Source organism: Orcinus orca, chromosome 17, assembly GCF_937001465.1.
Source record: "Orcinus orca chromosome 17, mOrcOrc1.1, whole genome shotgun sequence".
Lineage (NCBI taxonomy): Eukaryota > Metazoa > Chordata > Mammalia > Artiodactyla > Delphinidae > Orcinus > Orcinus orca.
In genome coordinates, this window is record NC_064575.1 from 5921938 (window position 1) to 5941603 (window position 19666).

Consider the following 19666-nt stretch of genomic DNA (forward strand, 5'->3'; position numbering starts at 1 on the left):
TCGTCTTAATGGCCTAGCAGCAAAGAGGACTTGGAAGGTACATACAGATGGTTTTTCTGCTGTGGGTCCAGATGGCTTCTCTGCAGTCTTAAGCATGGCCAGCTTCTGGGTTCACCTTGAGGCGTGTACAGCAACATATTTCTCTTGGTGGTACGACGACCTGAGAGTATGATTCTGCAAAACCACTCTCTGATTTCACCAGGCGCATGGCAGGGGGTGGGGTGGGCACCACAAGAAGGGCACTGGAGTACAGTTATAGTTGTTATCTGTGTTACAGCTGCATATGTTATAACCCTACAAGACAAAATTATGATTTCTTTACACAGTTCAATTGTTTGCAAAGAAATTGGAAGGAAAGGGGGCAAAAAATAGTTTTTTGCATCACCTATTCATCATTTCCAATGCTCTTCCTTTTTTCCTCTGAGGATCCAAGTTTTCGTCACTTTCCTTCAGCCTGAAGAACATCCTTTAGCATTTATTGTAATGCAGGTCTTCTGGTGACAAATTATTTTAATTTTCTTTTATCTGAAAATGTATTTTTTGCTCTCATTTTTGAAAAATACCATGTGTGAGGAATACAGAATAAGGTGGCACCTGAAGCCTTCACTTTAAGGACTTTCTAAACTTCTTAATGAGGTAGAGTGATTAATTAAAATGATATTGTGCTTTGTGTATGTTTTTTTTCCTATATGATAAGTGTTTTCTCCTCTCTCCTCCCCTCCTTTGAGTGGAAATGTTATCCTCATACTTTTTTTTTTTTTTTTTTTTGCCGTACGCAGGCCTCTCACTGCTGTGGCCTCTCCTGTTGCCGAGCATGGGCTCAGGACGCGCAGGCTCAGCGGCCATGGCTCACGGGCCCAGCGCTCCACAGCATGTGGGATCTTCCCAGACCTGGGCACAAACCCGTGTCCCCTGCATCGGCAGGCAGACTCTCAACCACTGTGCCACCAGGGAAGCCCTATCCTCATACTTTGATAGACAATATCAGATATCTCTACTGTGAAGTCTTCCTTTATTATCTGAAGAAGAGCTCGCTGTTCTGCTCACGGTGCTAGCCAGCGTAGTGCTATTTTCCTAGTCTTCATACTTATATAATATATATTAAATCTCAAGAAGAAAAAGAACAAACCACAAGCTCAGGTGGTAAGGATGTCCTAAGTGACAGCAAGTCTTATCTGAACATTTCTTTTTACTTTCGATTCCATTTACCCTCCACTTAGAATTTCAACATGCAACTACATTTTTGTTTATTGATCCAATTATGTGACCTCCTTAACTAATGAATTTTTCATGTGATTTCCCATTGCTGTCACCATGAGGTCTTTGCAGATCTATCTTTCCTATATTTACACATATGGTCTTATCTCTTCCCTTCTCTTAGAGAGTTAGTACTGAATTTGCATTTGGTCCTTCACCCATGACAATCTGAATAAACAGAATCTCCAACAGAATTGGAAACTCTTCGAGACAGCTCCAGAGCACTTTCCCATTATCCTTGAAACAATGTCTGGCTCTGACCCCAGGTGCAAGGCTATGCAGAGGTTTGAGTGAATATACCGTTGTTCTGGGAAGTTGCCTTCATTCTTAAATGACACTTTCAAAGGATATAGAATTCTGGGTTGACAGTTGTTTCTCTTTCAGCATTTTCAAAAGGTTATTCCACTCTTCTCTGTCCTTCATGGTTTCTGATGAGAAGGTGGCTATTAATCATCATTGTTCCTCTATATACAATGTGTCAGTGTTCAAGATTTACTCTTTATCCTTGGCTTTTAACAATTTACCATGATGTAACTTAGCCTTGGATTTGCTGTGTTCACTGTGGTTTTGTTTGTATGGCATTTTGTATCTAAACATTTCTAACTTTCATCAAATTTGGAAAATATTCAGCTATTGTTTCTTCAAATATTTTTTTCTGCTCTGTTCTCTCTTTCTCCTCTCCTTCTGATATTCCTATTATATGTTTGATTATTTTATCCAATCTAACAAGACATCATCCATTTTCCAAAATCTCTCTTCTGTGTTTCACCTTGGACAATTTCTATTGCTTTATCTTTGAGTTCACTCACTCTTTCCTCTGTCATGTCTATTTGACTATTAAGTTTTTCCAGTGAATATTTTTATCATAATTCTAACTTTCAGTTCTATGACTTCCATTTGTTCTCATTTTGTTGTTTTTATTTCTCTGATGAGATTTCCCATTTCTCTCCTGAGGTTCTCGTTCTGTGAAAACATGTTCTGTTTTACTTCATTGGCTATTGCTATAATAGCTGCTTTAATATCCTTATCTGTTAGTTCCAACATCTGGTTCATCTCCTAGTCAGATACAATTCATTTTCTTTTCTCTTGAGAATGTGTTCCATTTTCTTGGATCTTTGTATCCAAGAAAGATACAAAGTTGTATCTATACAAAGTTGGATAATTTTGACTATAACTTAGACATTATGAATGTTAACAGATCCTGGATACTGTTATTTCCTCTGATAGTGCTGTTTTCTTTGTTTTAGCAGATAATTTTCTTGGCTGGTCTTGAAGTGCAAATTGTTTCCTGGGCGGAAGTTCAGTCTCAGCTTGGATCTCTTGTCTTTAGCTGAGGTGCTTTGAGTCTGTTCCCACGCACACATATTTCTGGGGTCCATCAGAGATGTTGTGGACAGAGACTGGGGATCCGTTCTCTGCCTCTTTTCCTTCCAGGACTACCCCTACTCTCTCCAGCATTCAGTTTCCTGGCTTCACTATAGTTTCTCAGGCCAGAAAAACTGACTTTTCTATATGTGCCCCTGCTACCACTATGCAAGCCAGGCAGACTACACTTAAGCCCCAGACCAAAAGCCATGGAGATGGAAACTTACTTCTATAGATCCGCGTGTCTTCTCCTGCAAGCACACGTGCGCTAGCCGGCAGGCTCTGTCTGCTTCTGTTCACTATCTAGAACCTCAGGCTGTTATTTCCAGCTTTCACGGTTGTTTTCTGCCAAGACAGGGAATCCTGCAGGGAGGGTCTTAGTCTGTCAGACCCATAAGGGGAAGTTTCTGCCTAAGTTTATTTTTAAAATAATTTTGCATCCAGATGAAAAGCTTCAATTATAAGTATTTTTTTAAAAGGAAGGAGTTAAGGAAGCTATCTTGTTCACTTGCTGAAAGAAATCACTAAAGATGCCCAGTCAGTCAATAAATGTCTGGGAGGTGAAGCTTCTCTAATCCTCAAGGTGGAAGCAGAGCGGAACAATTTTCAAACAGCAAATATCTAGGGAGCACTTATATTTACTCTTCAGAATGGCATGATGATTTAGGTACTATGTCCACACCTGTTGTACAGCTGAGGAAACAGAGGCACAGGAAGTTAAGTCAGTTGACAAGTTCACGGAATGAAGGAGCCTTGACATAAAAGGAACCAGAACAGCCCAGGCCTCCTCTGGGCTGAACTCGGAGAGGCTGTCAAGGCCCCAGCGTAGGCCGTGCCCAACAAGCAAAGCCAAAGGAAGGTGAGCTTGTAGAGACACCTGGGGGTGGGTAGAGGGTGTCACCCACTCTTGCAGGGAGAACAGAAACCTACCCCCTCCCCAAGAGAGGAGGAACAGATGCCGCCGGCAGAGGCCTGGGGTGAGTGGGAAGGCTGCAGAGTGCAGGACCCTCACCACCTGAGATGCTGTGGGCACACGGTCGGCAGGGGCGCCAGAGCAGGGCTCCTCAGTGGACACCGGCGCAGGATGCCCAGAAAAGGCAGCACGCTCTGCAGAGACCCTCCTGCTGCTGCCGTAAACCCCTCCTCCACTCAGATGCCATCAGGGAGAGAAGACTCTGGGGGAAGAACCTTGAGAGAAGGCTCTGAAGGGTGTTTCAGCTTCAGATTGAACAAGGGGCTATCTTCTTTAATATGTCAAGAGAATGACCAACGGTGTAATAGAAAATGGGCAAATACAGTGTCGGTTCACTAAAAAAGTAAACACGAATCCTCTTAAAACAAAAGCATGAGAATGTGTTCAGTTGCACTTTTAATAAGAGAAATGCAGCTTAGCACTACCAGACTACCCCATTCTCACTCTGCAGGTGGACAAAAGCCACAGGCTGGAGCCCCCTGGGAAATGCTCGTCCTTCTGCGGGGAGCCCGGCCCTGGAGGGTCTGGAAGGAGTTGGTGGCAGGAAACTTCTAAACTAGGGGCTCTTGAGGCAGGGATTTTACTGTGTTTATTTTTTACTCTCCTAGGATAGTGCATAGCACATGGGAAATGCTCAATAACTTTTATTGTAAAACGGAACCAAAATTTCCATATTCATTATACACTCTATTTACTGGCGTGAAAGCCAAGCGGGGAGGAAAGTAGGAAGGGGCTACTGCAATAAAATAATTCTTATTTTACCCTGAAATGACTGCTATTAACATGCAACGCATGTATATTGTATTCTTCTCTGACATTGTAGGGACTAACATACACCAAAAAATACAGTGATACATGAAGAATGGAAATTAATGTTTCCAAATAAACATTTCTAGGAAAGAGGACTTCTCTTTCAGAAAGACTTTGTTTATTGCTGATGCATTCCAGAGAAACAAATTTGTAATCTGGTCAGGATGTGCTTATGAATTAATACATTCATTTTTCTCTCACCAAAAAAATAAATAAAAAAAAATAAAAATGCCTATCATCGAGTATGCAATTCAGAGAATGGAAATTGGCCCAGGAACTAATTACAGCTCACAAAGAAAAAAATAATCTGCTATTTTGATGAAAATGTGTTTTCCTAGCATTTTTGTTATTTCCGTTGATAATTGCAGAAAATAGTTTTAGTGGGGACAATTGTTATGGTTCTCTATGTATTTCTATTCTAAGTTATGAATAAGGCAGTGCTCCTGGCAAGTATTTTGGGATCCATCTGGAGAGAAGGAATGATGAAAACTCCAGAAGACAAGCTTTTCTTGCTTCAACATCCTATTTGAAGTGTTTGTTAAATAAAAAGTATATACAGGGCTTCCCTGGTGGCGCAGCGGTTGAGAGTCCGCCTGCCGATGCAGGGGACGCGGGTTCGTGCCCTGGTTCCGGGTGATCCCACATACCGCAGAGCGGCTGGGCCCGTGAGCCATGGCCGCTGAGCCTGTGCGTCCGGAGCCTGTGCTCCGCAACGGGAGAGGCCACAACAGTGAGAGGCCCGCGTACCGCAAAAAAAAAAAAAAAAAAAGTACATACAATGTGTATTATGAGACTCAGAAGCTTAGACTTTCAGTGTTGAATGGACAAAAGTCCATAGAGTACTTAAATATCTATTCGAGCACAAAAAAAAAGGCAGAAAATTGTGCACTCTGGGTTTGCTGGATCCAGGTTAGAATCAAGCAGCTGTTTCTTTCTGGAGGACACTGGGGACATTCTTTGGCAGACTGCATTTTGAAATTTTTTAAACTTTCTATCCCAGGGTATCATGTAGTCCCGGAACTACTGTTGCCCCAGCTGTTAGGATGAGGAGTCTGCTGGGGCCCAAGGAATGTGAAAACAGGAGAATTAATACATAAAAGAGAGGATCTGCTTTAAAACAGCCTGAAAGTGCCAGTATTTTATAGATTTATAACCATGAATTTGCAAATAAATTTCACAATTTAGTCTACAATGAGTTTAAAATCTTGCTTCCTACTGACATGCATTTCAAATTTAAAACACATTTTTCCATTCAACTCATGTAATAAATGATGCCTGGGACCTCAGGGGAGCCCTGAAACCCCTGACCAATCATGGAGTTGCCACAATACTGTATATTTTAAATGAAACAAAAACAGGACGAAACAAAAATTAAATTTGTATTTGAGATAGACTATCTTAAACGCTGGTTCTGGAGATAGAAATAAATTAATCAGAAGTAGTAAAACAGATCAGTACGAAAATGATGGAGATCTATTCAGTCAATTACAGGGACTTTAATTTTATCTGGTTTTCCTGTCCCCTGACATAGATGGATCATCCCTGATAGCCTTATATTTATCAGCTATAGTTAAGGTTGTGCGAAAAAAGACATCTTCCTCAGGTAAGGGCACGAATTGGAAAAGAGGGGTAGGATTCAAAAGTATGTATATAAATACGTAAGAGAGGTAAAGCGTTCCATGAAATAACTTGAGTTGATGACAGAACCCCAAATGGAAGCACGAATGGGACGATCCCTCCAGAGAAGACAGAAGCCCACCGTCTGCCCACTGGTGAAGATTAACAAGGAGTATTTGTGGAGCTTCCTGAGCCTGGGACCAGGGCTCACCATCCAGCCTGGCATGTAGCAGGAGTTCACAAATATCTGTGCCTAAACAAGTGAACAGATGAATGGACAGATGAGTCCTGACCCCTGGGAAAGTCTGTGTCTTCACACGCTCGCATGCCTCCCTGCCCACAGAATGGCAGAGGTGCAGCAGGGGAAGCCAGTTGAGGCAACACAGGAAGACCCTCCTGCCCAGGGCCCCCTGACTCCTCTCCACTGGTCCTTGGGAATACGGCTCAGGCATGGGTTGTACACCCTCCCTCCATCCTGCTTCTCTACCCCACCAGGCTCTGAGCACACGTTCAAGGTCTATCCTTGCGCTTGAAGGTGACCTACAGAGGCACCCAAGGGTCAAGGCAGTTCTTCCAATAGGACTAGGCAAGAACTCATCTCTGAGCCATTTGCGGCTTCGAGAGAATGATTGAGTGCATCATGATTAATATCGTAAAATATTTTCTTGTAATGTAATTTTCCCTTTTAATTTTTACAGAGTCTTGAAAACAGGTATAAGCTATTATTTCATTTGGTAAGAAGCACTTTACTGGAACCATTTTTCTGAGGAGCAACTTGAGACTAGGCATGGCTAACTGACCCACTTGTGGTTAGTAACTGATGGAGCCAGGACTGGGAGACAAAGAATCTGATGATGAGGTCATCACTCTCGCTACCAGTTGAGAATTAGCATGGCCACATCTATGTCGGTACAGGTTTTCATTACAGGCAGAGCATCAGGCTGAGCCTGGATCTCAGCTCCTACAGCCTTGTTCTCTCACAGCTGGGCCTCCTTAAACTCCACTTAGAAACTTGACCTTGCCCTGGATCATCACATTGCCATCAGCCCAGGGCTGGCTGTTGCCTTGGTCTCCGATCCCCGTGACCCCCAGGCAAAGTCCTCCTGGCCATGCTGTGGGCAGCTCCCTCTCAGCGACTGATGCAGAGGCTCCTGTTTCCCCACGTCCCTAGCCTGGGACACATGACCTGCCTCTACTCTGACCTTCCACGTTCAGCCCCATGGATCGCTGCCTGCTAGGTCTCTGCACCTGTATTAATGGCACTTATTCAGCATGGATTGAGCACTTAGAGAGGCAGGCACGTGTCGGTTATGAGCATTCGGCAACAAGCAAATCAGAGCCCTGCCATCGTGAGGCTCACAGCCTGTCCTGTGCCACCAGCACTGGACAGGGATGACAAATTTGACGACTGCCCTAAAATGAGGGCCACAGGACACGAAGGGCTGATCCAGACCAGGGAGCAGAGGTCAGCCAAGGCCAACTGACAAACTCTTGGGTGACACTGCCATTTGCACATCAGAGTGGAATTTGCAACACTTGAAGCTGCATCGTGTGCTGTTCTGGCCTGTCCTCTCCCACTCTCTGCAGTAATAAATCACAGGCCACTCTCATGTCAGGACATGACAAAAATAATCTCTCTTATAAACACATTCCCTATCTGTAGTGTATTATTCATTTAAATTGAATATCTTTTTCCTCTAATATACACCTTTCTAAGCACACATGCCCTTTATCAAAGACAGTCTACTAGATACGGGCTCGCTGGCAAAGAATCACACTAGCAGCAGATGGGCACACAAGGCTTACCGGAGCATAAAAGCAAGCATAAGAGAATATATTCAGGAATATATTACTGATTGACTGTTAATTCAATTTTTAAAGTGGGCTTTCGAGAGGCATTTAAGTAACCCTGAGTCCATCCTCGACCCACTGGGTGAGGTGAGTTTACATTTCCAGGGCGCCCAGCTCCCTTCGTGACTTGGAAACATCTGGAGATCTACGCTGGTCGTGTAAAGGCACGATGAGGCGAACATCCCTGCAAATCCCGGCATGCTCCTGCTGGGGAAAGAGGGAGTCTCTGTGGGTTAGGCTCAGGCCGGGGTAGGAAGGGAGCAGAGGCAGAAAAGAGAATCCAGAATGACAGTATAAAATCGAGCTTTGGCTTTCAGCCAAAGACAAGAGCGAGCCTGATTATATTGCATATTTTAGAATTCTCTTTCTATTCCACTGAAAATGAAACGGCAAAAGCTTCTCTTTGTCATAAGAAATCAATTTCTTAGCTGCCGTTTCTTCTCAGCACAAACGTTCTCCTGTTAGATCCTTTAAAATGCCATTTGTTAGAGCGATTACAGAATGAATTCCGGTCCATGTTTAATTCTTTAAAACTCATCTTTCACTTTTAAAGGGTGTAAAAAAGCATATGGGTGAGCATATTAATCACAGCTACTATTTCCAGGGCCTGAGTGAAAAGAAGCATTTATGTTAATGGTGTATGTGGCTGAGCATGTAAGTCTGGAAATATTCCCAATTACCAAAATTATCTCTTCTCCTGCAACAAGAATATGACCGAACCAATAAACTACCATAATAGCACACCCCATCCAGGTTACCTTGCTGAGGTCAAATTGTTGCTCTCTGAACACGGCCAGTCAGAACACTCAGGCCGTGATTGAATCGGCCAAAATGTTTAGCCACCTTCTCTGGCTCTGGCTCTGAATTAATTTAGAAAGTCCCACATGCATCCAGTGGGGCTCCCTGGAGAATCAAACCTTATGAAATTATTCCTTATTCACTTACAGCAAAATCTCTTGCAATCAGCTCCTTAGTGGAAAATGGGTACCAGTTATTCATAGGACACCATACATCACACACACGGGCCACCAAGGCACTGGAGGCCGAATACTGCACAGATGGAAATATCACAAATCATGTCAGAATGGGGCCGGGAGAGCTACTCACATCCCTCAGTAGCCTGGGTCCTTGAAGAATATCTTAGAGCCAAAGGAGGGGAAGTCTTGGGAATAATAAACTAGTCAGAATCATGTATCCAAGACACATTAACAGGATCAGACCAACTGTCTCCAATTTCTTGTCTATTTTTCCTTCCATGAGGTAGGACAAACTCTTTCCATCATGTGCTCAGATCTGTATACTATTTCCAGAGATGAAGAAAGTCCCATTGTTAACTCTGAATTACAACCACGAAAGCAAATGATTTTACAGTTAATTTTAAAAACACTGTGAACAACTCACATGTTTTTTCTACCAATAAAAAAAGGTAAACTAATACCTAATCATCTAGGGATGCCAGATCAGGACCATGGGAGCCTAAGAGTGGACAGAACCTAGATATCGGTTTCTGCTAGGTGTTAGTCTGAGGAACAAGAATTAGAAACGGCTTCTGAGATGAGCAGAGTGGGGTGTAACATGTGAAGCTGAGGTCTCACCATGTTAGTGCATATTTCTTCAACTTATCAGAACAAGATGGTGGTAAGCAGAGACCGAAATACAGCATTCCAGTTTGCTAAGCGGAGCTTTCGCTGGCACTGTGTTTATTGGTCAGATGTAAAGAAAGAAGATGAATGAAAAGCTTTAGAAATACAACCAGTCAGGGCTGTCACCACCCAACACATCTGTGTCCCTAAATGATGGTAATTAGAAGAACAGTAATTCAACAACAATAAGAACTTCTTCACCAGGAAACAAAACCAAGCTGTTCCTTAGCTCTGGTACCTCGACAGGTATCTGAGCACAGCAGCTGGGTCACCTGTAGGACCCTCTCCTACAGTCAGGGGTCTGAGGGGGACGGTTTCATGTTTGATCAGCCTGGGTCCAATTAGGAGAGAGAAACCACACCGTGAGTTAAACGGGAGAGGTTTAACATAAAGAAGAATCAAACTCTAATCCAAGTGTTACTATGAGATACAAAGACACTCTGTATTTTGCCCTTGGGGAGAGATGGTTCAGAGCGGCCAAGAAATGACAGACTGGAAAGACCCCCTCCCCAAGGCTGGGGCCTCAGACGTCTCTGCAGAGGGAATAGCTCAGCTCCTCAGATAACAGGCAGTTTGCTGTTTGCTGTCACGGGGAGCAGAGGGCAGCCATCTGGAGCAGGCAGGGTGCCTGCGATCAGCGACCAGTGCCATGGGGGTGCACATGGCGTGTGGCTCAGAAGGAACTTTCCAGGCATAGGCGAGACCCACGGGGCCAGCAGGCGGAGTCGGGGCGCCAGTGTGGGCAGGAAACCTCAGGACGCTGGTCTCCGCTGGAGAGAGCGGTGGGAAGGTGATCACCGGGCAGGCGGAGGGTCTGGGCACGAGGCCGGGCCAGAGCTCACTCGGCTCCTATAGCCCTCACCCCAGGGAGTGCTTCCCCACCTTCCTCTGGGCCCCCCTGCGGAGCGCACTGTGAAGGAGAGATGCTTGCAGGAAGCACCCTGGAGCAGTGTCCTGCTAACTGGAACATATGGTCACCTCCAGACCCTGGGGGCATCTAGGTGTGCTGTCCCGTTGTAGAGAGCAGACAGCTGAGCTGGACAAGTTCAATGACTGCTACAGGTCACACACACAGCAACTGTGCCTGTGTGATTCCAGAACTGTCATCTTAACCACCACGCTGTTATTATGCTCCATCACAAGAGATACCAGAATCCCCTGTAAAGGCCCTGATTACGATAGGAGACTCTTTTCTAAAAGTACTGGGATTTGGTAGTACACCATCAAAATAAGTTGTATTTTTTTGCAGCCTTGAGGAGACATCCTTGCCTTCTATTCTGTAGTCGTTTGACTCTGCCGAGTACAGAGACACGTTTAACCAGATGTGAAGAAAATGAACCCACCTCACATGAAAGGTGGAAGATGACAAAGCGATGGGGACCCATGTCCATGAGGACCCATTCCCAGCCCTGCGCTCATTCAGACTCGGGGAGAAATAGAAAAAGAGCGATGATTCCATATGTGAAGATTTTCTCAACTGAGAGACTCAACAGATTTCTCCCTTTCCCCCAGGGTCTGAATGTGAGGAAATGAGCTTGCTTTAAAACCAGACAGAATTCTGCTGAATATAAGGAAAAACTTCTTACTCATTATGATGATGAAACACTAGGATGAATTTTGCTGTGAAGTGTTGAAGTTAAATCTCTTTCCCAGAGATATTAAAGAAGAAAATCAAAACTATCTATCGTGAATGAGTTAGACATCCCTCTAGATGAAAATAGCAATTTCTCAGGCTCCTTCCACGTCCCAAGTCTCCTATATGCCTTAGTCATCTTTACCTCTTCCTTGCCACAGAGGTAGATACCTTCCAAGGACAATGGGGCAGCAAGGGGCATTATTAACAAGAGTTCACATTTTTTGAGTGCCTACTGTCTCTCGTCTTTGCGACACTGCAAGGTAAGCATCGTTATTTCCAGTTTACAGATTCTGAGGCTCAGAGAAGTCAAGAAGCTTATCAAAGATCACACAGCAAATAAATGTCACTCAGCATTCTAACCCAGGACTGTCTATGAACAAGTCTGTGTGACCCCATGGATAAACCATGCCTTTTCACTCTTCCAGCAGGCTAGCTAGTAGTAACTGTTGGAGGCTTACCCCTCCACTCCTGAAAACTCTCCAGGACATCCCCCAAACCTGCCAACTCTAATTGGTACAAACAATGTAACACGGCATGCCTGGAAAATCAGTAAAGAAGTAGGCCATGAATGAAAAGAGAAAGATAACTGATAAAGACAGATAAAAAATGGAGGTGAAAAATCAATGCACACACTATATCATATCATATCTCCACTACCCAGGATCTCATAAAATTGCCCAGAATTGACTGGGTTCACAAAGTAATCTGAAGGGAGAAATAAACGGTACAGCCCTAGCGAAGCCTGAGAAAACCGCCCCCATTATTCTTGCACTGGGAACGTGTGAAAACTGAACAACTGTGCTGCAGCATTGTTTTATTCCTTGCGCTTGCAGAAACGGAGCCCTCCGAAAGACACAGTCCCGTTTGCTTCTCGAAGGCACTGGATCACCGTGTTCTGATGACTAAAGATTCTTCCTTACTCTCTTGTCTTTAACCGTTTGCATTTGAGGTCACAGAAGGAGGGAGCAAGTCCCTTTAACACGGATGTCTCACGGAGATAACTCCACCTGTTGTGAGCATTAATTGTGTGGTTGGTACCTTTCCCAAGAAACACGGCTCCCCAAGACCTCCCCAGACACACCGGCTGACCAGCGTGGGATCCCTGTTGCTCTCTCTGTCCAGGTGGCCTCAAGGTGGAAGTTACTTGTGAGAACTCTGCATGAAATGTATTCCCCCAAACACTCTTTATTTGCCTTGGAAGATGTTTACAAAACATTCCTAAATGCTCAAACAGCAAAACATCATCTCTGTCCTGTACCTCTTTCAACATTAAAACGAATGATTATGTGCTGAGGACTTTGATGCAAAGATGAATAAAAGACTTGTACTCGGCCTTCACGGAATTCACAAAGTAGGACAGAAGATCAAAATGACAATAACCACAGAATGATGTGAGGCTCTGATGACAGAGTCTAGGGGCTGTATGGAAGCAGAGGAAAGACACCTAGCCTAGATACTGGAGCACACTCTCCAGGGACAAAGTTTGAGCAGAGCCTTTTTATCAGTCAGCTCAGGCTGCCACAAAAAATTACCATAGACCACATGGCTTACACAACATTTATTTTTTCACAGTTCTTGAGGCTGAAAGTCAGAGATCAGGGTGCCAATAAAGCTGGTCTCTGGCGAGAGCTCTCTTCCTGTTTTCAGATGGCTGCCTTCTGACTTCGTCCCTGTCACGAGGCAGGGAGAGAGGGAGAGCTCTCTGGTGTCTCCTCTCATAAGGACACTAATCCTATGGGATCAGGGCCCCACTCTTATGACCTCATTACTTCCTAAAGGCCGATTAAATATGCCAGTGAGCACAGGTTGAAAGTCTCCGGCAGCAACAGCCCGTCGGGGATGTACACCAGTCCAACATGGCTGACGCGGGGGATGATATGGTGAGAGACGGCACAAGGGAATGTTCTCTAAGCAGTGTGTACTTTATCGTGTGGGCAGTCAGATTTTTGCAGGACTCAATTAAAAAGTTGAACAGATTGGCATTTTAGGAAAAAAACAGTTGGTCCACTTTTGAAGAATAAATAGTAGGACAAAGGGACTCGGAATTCTGGACCCAAGCCATGGATACTGAAATAATCCCAGGAAAGATAATAAGGGGTTTTGCCAAGATAGTAGCAACAGATGTGAGGGTAAAGCACACATTTGAGAGTTACTTAGGAGGCAGAATGGTGGGAATGGTTGGCTAGGGGGGCAAGTGGGGAAGGGAAAAAGTAGAGGAGAAGCCTGGAATGGATGGAGTTCTCTGGAATGGATGCCTGCGTGGTATTTATGCCTTTATGTTATCACTATAGTCGAGGTAGAACCACATCTCAATACTTTGTTTTTCTGTTGTCGCTGTTGTTCCACCCGTGGACGATCCCTCAGCCCTTCCCATAAATTTCACTTAACACACCTGTGGGTCTAGCGTGTGGATCAAGGAGTAAAGAGGATAAAAATCACAATCAGTATAAAATTGGGGGGTTAATACTTAATAATGGTAGGAAATATGATGAAATAAATGATAGGATCACAATTTGAAGCCCAGCGTGTGCAGGTATTTTGTCCCTTACCCTAAACAATTGGTAATTATAGGAGTTTATACTTACTTAATTAATTCAATATACCCAAAATATTATATTATCATCTCACACATAATTAAAACAAAAATTATTAATAAAATATTTTACATTTTGTATACTTTGCCATTGAAATCCAGTTCATATTTTTTACTTACAGCCCGATTCAATCTGGACAAGTTACATTTCAAGCACTCAGTAGACATGTGTCACTAGTGGGTTCCGTACTGGACAGCACAAGACTAAGAAGAGTTCTTGATGCAAGCATTAAATATCAGCATTAAACTATCAGTTACCAATCAAAAGGTCAAAGTAATCTTCTATTAGAAAAATATGAAACACTGAGTGTTGTTTGATTTTTTTTAATTCTAGCTTCCCAAATCTATATAAGTCAAAGACTAATGTATCTGTTTTGTAAGTAAAATTTCAGACACATCGCTTAAAAAGCCATCTGACAACATGTGAGTGCCCTGGTACTGGATTAGATTATTTACCTTGACGAAGAAGTCAACGAGACATCCTCTGTGTCCAGAGGCTAGCCAGAGGACTTTGGGGGATAAGCAGAAGTCTTCTCTCAATACATGTATAACCTTGTTAATGAAAAGAGCAAAGGAGATTGTAAAGCTCCATGGATATCCGATGCCATGAGGCAGTAAGTGCAAATTAGCTCGTTTTATCAATATTTATTTGTCACAAGTATAGTAATCTGGCTAAAAACAAATTTGGTAGTAATTCTGGGATTATTACCAACACCACTGTAAGTCTTTTTCAACTGAAATCATTGTAGGTAAAACAGAGTTTTGAGTTGTGTTGACTCCATGATGAAACAATTAAATAAGTGTTCAAATTTTTCTATTGGTATAAAGAAAGCAAAGTGAGTTGCAATCTTTCAGTCTTTTTTCTGGCCATTTGCCACTACCCTGGAGTTCCTTATCTGCATTATAACCTACACCTATAACCTGTACAAAGAGAAGGCAGCTTCTCATTGCACACAAAGCAGAAAAACTTTGCTGGATGTTCATCCCAGGAGGATGTGTTCTCGCCACGGCCTTTCAATGCCATTCCTGAGTGCAGGTCAATACAACCATCGTCCATTTTTACCTAATACCCACATCACGACCCAAGCCAACCATGAACCAAGCTTGGGCTTTTTCCTTCTCCATCAGCTGCTCATAAGAGATCCCTCACTGGGCAACAAACATAAGCTGAGGGAGAGGTGACGGTGCAGCCATCATTGATAACATGGCATCTGCGTTACTTGTTCAGCTTCTGGGAACATAGCCCATTGCCATTCAAGGTCAAGTACTCTGTCTCAGACAGAGTCCAGTAGCATGCCTGGAGCTGTTTATCAAAACGTCTATAATTCTCCTGTAATATCTTTCTCTAGAAATCAAGGCATCATGTGATAATTTCTGCATTGAGGATTGCCATAAATGCCACACAACATCTTTTGCTACCTCTGACAATTTTACTATAATAGGCAAAGTCGACTAGGTCATATGGCCCATGTGTCAAGGCTGTGTGTCCTACAGTCTGGACCTGCTGCTGAGCCCTTTGCTGAATCGCCCCACTCATTGCTGGCCGGCCCTGCGTCCCCTCATGTATGAGTTGGAACAGATTTCCCAGGTGTGCTGTATACTGTCTCCAGAACCTGATGAGGCCTACCAGGCACTGTGCTTCCTTCCTAGAGGTGGAAGGTGCAAGGGGCACTGCTGTCCCACTCATAACCAAATGTCCGTATTATGTACGAGTGACCTCTGGGCTCTGTATTCTGTTCCACTGATCTATCAATCTATCTCTGATCCAACTTCACACAGTTCTAACTACTGTGGCTTTGTAGGAGCTCTTTTTTTAAAACTAAAAACAAAACAAAAGCAGTTCACCCGTGTCTCCCACCCCCTCCAACATATAATTTGTCTTTCTCTGTCTAACTGATTTCACTTAGCATAGTACCCTCAACGTCCATTTGTGTTGTCACAAATGGCAAGATTTCATTTTTTAAATGGCTAAATAATGTTCCATTGTATACATATACCACAATTTCTTTATCCATTCATCCAAAGATGGACATTTAGGTCGCTTCCGTATCTAGGCTATTATAAATTATGCTGCAATGAACACGGAGTTTCAGGTATCTTTTTGAACTAGTGTTTTCATTTTTTCCAGATAAATACCCAGAAGTAGAGTTGCTGGATCATATAGAAGTTTTATTTTTAATTTTTGGAGGCACCTTCATACTGTTTTCCACCATGACTGCAACAATTTACATTCCCATCAACAGTGCACAAGGGTTCCCTTTTCTCCACACCCTCACCAGCATTTGTTATCACTTGTCTTTTTGATGATGGACATTCTGACAGGTGTGAGGTGAGATCTCACTGTGGTTTTAAATTGCATTTGCCTGATTATTAATGAGGTAGAGCATTTTTTCATGTACCTGTTGGCCATCTATATGTCTTCTTTGGAAAGATGTTTATTCAGATCTTCTGCCCATTCTGTAAATAAAGTATTTGGGTTTTTCTATTGAGTTGTATGAATTCTTTATATATTTTGTATATTAGTCGCTTACTAGATATATGATTTGAAAATATTTTCTCCCACGAAATGCCTTTTCATTTTGTTGATGGTTTCTTTTGCTGTGCAGAGCATTTTAGTTTGATACGGTCCCACATGTTTATCTTTGCTTTAGTTGTGTTTGCTTTTGGAGTCAAAAAACTCATCACTGAGACCTATGTTAAGGATATTATCATCTATACTTTCTTCTAGGAGTTTTATGGTTTCAGATCTTACATATAAATCTTTAATCCATTTTGGGTTAAATTTTGTGTATGATGTAAGACAGTGGTCCAGTTTCATTCTTTTTCATGTAGCTGTCCAGTTTTCCCAGTACAATTTACTGAAGAGACTGTTCCTTCCCCGTTGTATATTATTGGCTCCTTTGTCATAAATTAATTGACCATATATGTGTGAATTTATTTCTGGGCTCTTTACTCCGTTCCATTGATCTATGTGTCTGTTTTTATGCCAATACCATACTAATTTAATTGCTGTAACTTTGTAATATAGTTTGACATCGGGGAACATGATGTCTCCAGCTTTTTTCTTCTTAAATTTATAGTATAGTATAGTATAGTTTTGCTATATAGGGTCTTTCATGGTTCCATACAAATTTTAAGATTTAAGAAGAATGACATGTTAGGGTAGGATGGGGACTGTCCTACTAGATATAAAGGATTATTAAACAGCTGTAATAACTAAGAGAGCATAATATTGGTAGTAGAATAAAGAACACACAGGGGAGTAGACCAGCAAGTTTCCCCAAGCTGACACCCAATAATAAAATTTAAATGTATTTAAATTGAAAAAAGATGGAATCCACAACAAAGAGCTGATGATTTTGAGTACCTATTTGCCAGATAACAGTTTTAACATTAATAAAACAGAGAAAAGGCATGGAAAACAGACAAAAACCCATTAGTATTGGGAAACATTATTCAAGAGAAGAATTGAACAAATGGAAAGGCCTACTGTGATCTTGGAAGGGAGAACTCAACTAAAAACATAAATTGTCTCTAAGGTAATGCAAACATTTAATGTGACATCAACAAATTACTAAAAGATTTCTTTTCATTATGTAAACTCATTCAAAAGTCCACATGAAGACATAAAGGAGAAAAAACTTCCATAGCCAGGAAAATTATGAAAAAGAAAAGTACCGAGGGTAAACTAGCCTTACTTTTAGGGGCTACATACATTGCACATGAATAGCTAGATTAAGGTAACAGAATAGCAAGTCCAGTAATACAACAAAATTCTGTGGCTATTTAATATATGATCAAGGTTGTATTTCACAGATGGTGAAAAGATAAATTAATCAGCAAAGGATAATAGAACAATTAGATTGGCCCCTGAAAACTTTTATTTGAATCTATAACTCATACTTTATACCCCCAAAAAATCCAGATTAAAAAAACTTTGTTAAAAAAATTTACATATATTAAAATATTAGAAAAAATATTATGAAAGAAGGTTTTTGTTTGCTTGTTTATGTACCTCTTTTGTTTTTGGTAACTTTAGAGTTGGGAAAACCTGTTTAGATGACACAAAAGCTGGATGCTACAAAATCCAAAATTAAGTCAACTCCATAAAAATAAAAAGATGTCTTCAAAGGAAAACCATTGCAAAGTCAAAAGATAACAAACTGAGGAAAACATATTTACTATAAGAATTCAATTTTATATCAAGAAGAAAAGCCTAAAATTCCAAAGGAAAAATGAAATCATAGTAACATTTTTCTCTTAACAGACTGGTAATAATCAAAATGTTTGCTCACATAGCATGTTGGCAATGGTATGGGAACATTCTCATCCTCTGCTAGTGGGAGTGGAAATTGGTACAACTTCTGTACATAGAAATTTGGTAATAGTCACTGAATTTTAAAATGTCAATGACCTTTGACCCAGAAATTTTATCTCTGGAAATTTGTTCCTCAGATACATAGGACATGTATAAAGTTGTTCAATGATGAATGATTTGTGATAGTAAAAAGTTGAAAATAATTTAAATATCCAATAATGGGACTTATTGAAATAACATTTGCTAGCTATAAAATAGACTAACTGCTTAAAAGAATGAAATCACTCTATATATTTTGTAATGAAACAAGCCCCAAGATATATTGTTAAGTGAAAAAAACAAGTGCAGACCATTTCTGTAAGGTTAAGAGAATATATGTGTAAATGCTTGTATAAGCATTAAATATTTCTGAATGATATAAAAGAAGTTGATACCCATGAATATATCTAGAGAGGGATCCTGGTGGCTGGGGGGTATGAGGAAGACTTTCTTTTCACATCATGAATTTTTAATGTTTGTACCGTGAACATGTTGATAAATGTGTTGGTGTAAGAAAAGACCACTTACCTCAGTGATAATAACCACAGTTGTTATGGTAACTAGTCTTGGTTCATCCGACTAGAAAACAGCTGAAAAAAAAAAATCACTTAAACTGTGGGAGATAAAATTAAACTTTCTATGGAACAAATTTTATGCAAATTTATACACATTTTTACTTTTTGAACATATTTTTTGGATTCTCCTGCCAAATATACAAAACAAAAATATATCAAGAAAATAAAAGTCTTTCTAATATCCAAAATTATTACTAATGTGATGGTGTTACCAGTTAATTAAATTAAAAAAAATTTTTAAGTGACTATTCAATATTCCATAAAATTCAGTGCTGTTAATGGGTACTAACCCACAGCCTAAGGGACCTTGTTTACCATTTATACAGAAAATGTAGCACATCTCTCACAAGTAAGAAACACAATCATGAAGAGACCACACAACCAAAGACTTGGGGCCTTGATATATTCAAGTAAATATTCTCGCATGTCTGATTGATTAGTTTGGAATGCATAATCTCTGTTTCTATGGCCAAATAAAGCTAATGAGACTCTAGCATTACAAATTAGGCTTTTGCTAAGATTTCATGTACCACCATTTTCTGCCCGGTTTATGAAACTCACAATGTCATGTGCTAGGTAAATGCTAATCCCCAAAACCTGTAACCTCAGAGTTGGAAAAGTGAGATAGAAAGAAAAATAAATAACCAAACATGTTAATTATCTTGTTTGGGGAATGAGAGACGGATCACATATAACAACATTCAGTTACAAAACTCAAACCTTGTGTAACCTACTTCTTCCCTGAGTCCTTCCTCAGTGGTGGTCTGTGTAACAGCACACCACTCACAGCTAGACCTTGGTGTTCTTCCTTTGAGCATAAACAATTTCACAGAACATCGACATCAGACAAGGTCACTCTGTGAGCATGATAAAACGGTCAAAAAAAAAAGGCCCATTCATCATTTTATCTAAGGACAGGCAACAACAAGGTCACTGTGAAAACCACAAAACTATCCAACACCCCCCTCTTCTGACTAATGTGAGTGACT

General features: G+C 41.4%; 1 long non-coding RNA gene across 1 annotated transcript in view; it reads right to left on the reverse strand.

The window, feature by feature from the left end:
- Positions 1 to 265: 265 nt before the first annotated feature.
- Positions 266 to 19666, reverse strand: part of LOC125961781 (uncharacterized) — a 61088-nt gene continuing 41687 nt past the window's right edge. Inside the window, exons 2-4 of the long non-coding RNA XR_007472782.1 lie at positions 18631 to 18692; positions 14202 to 14297; positions 266 to 294 (exon numbers count right to left, since the gene is read on the reverse strand). This is a non-coding gene — a long non-coding RNA (uncharacterized LOC125961781). The remainder of the gene's footprint in view (positions 295 to 14201; positions 14298 to 18630; positions 18693 to 19666) is intronic.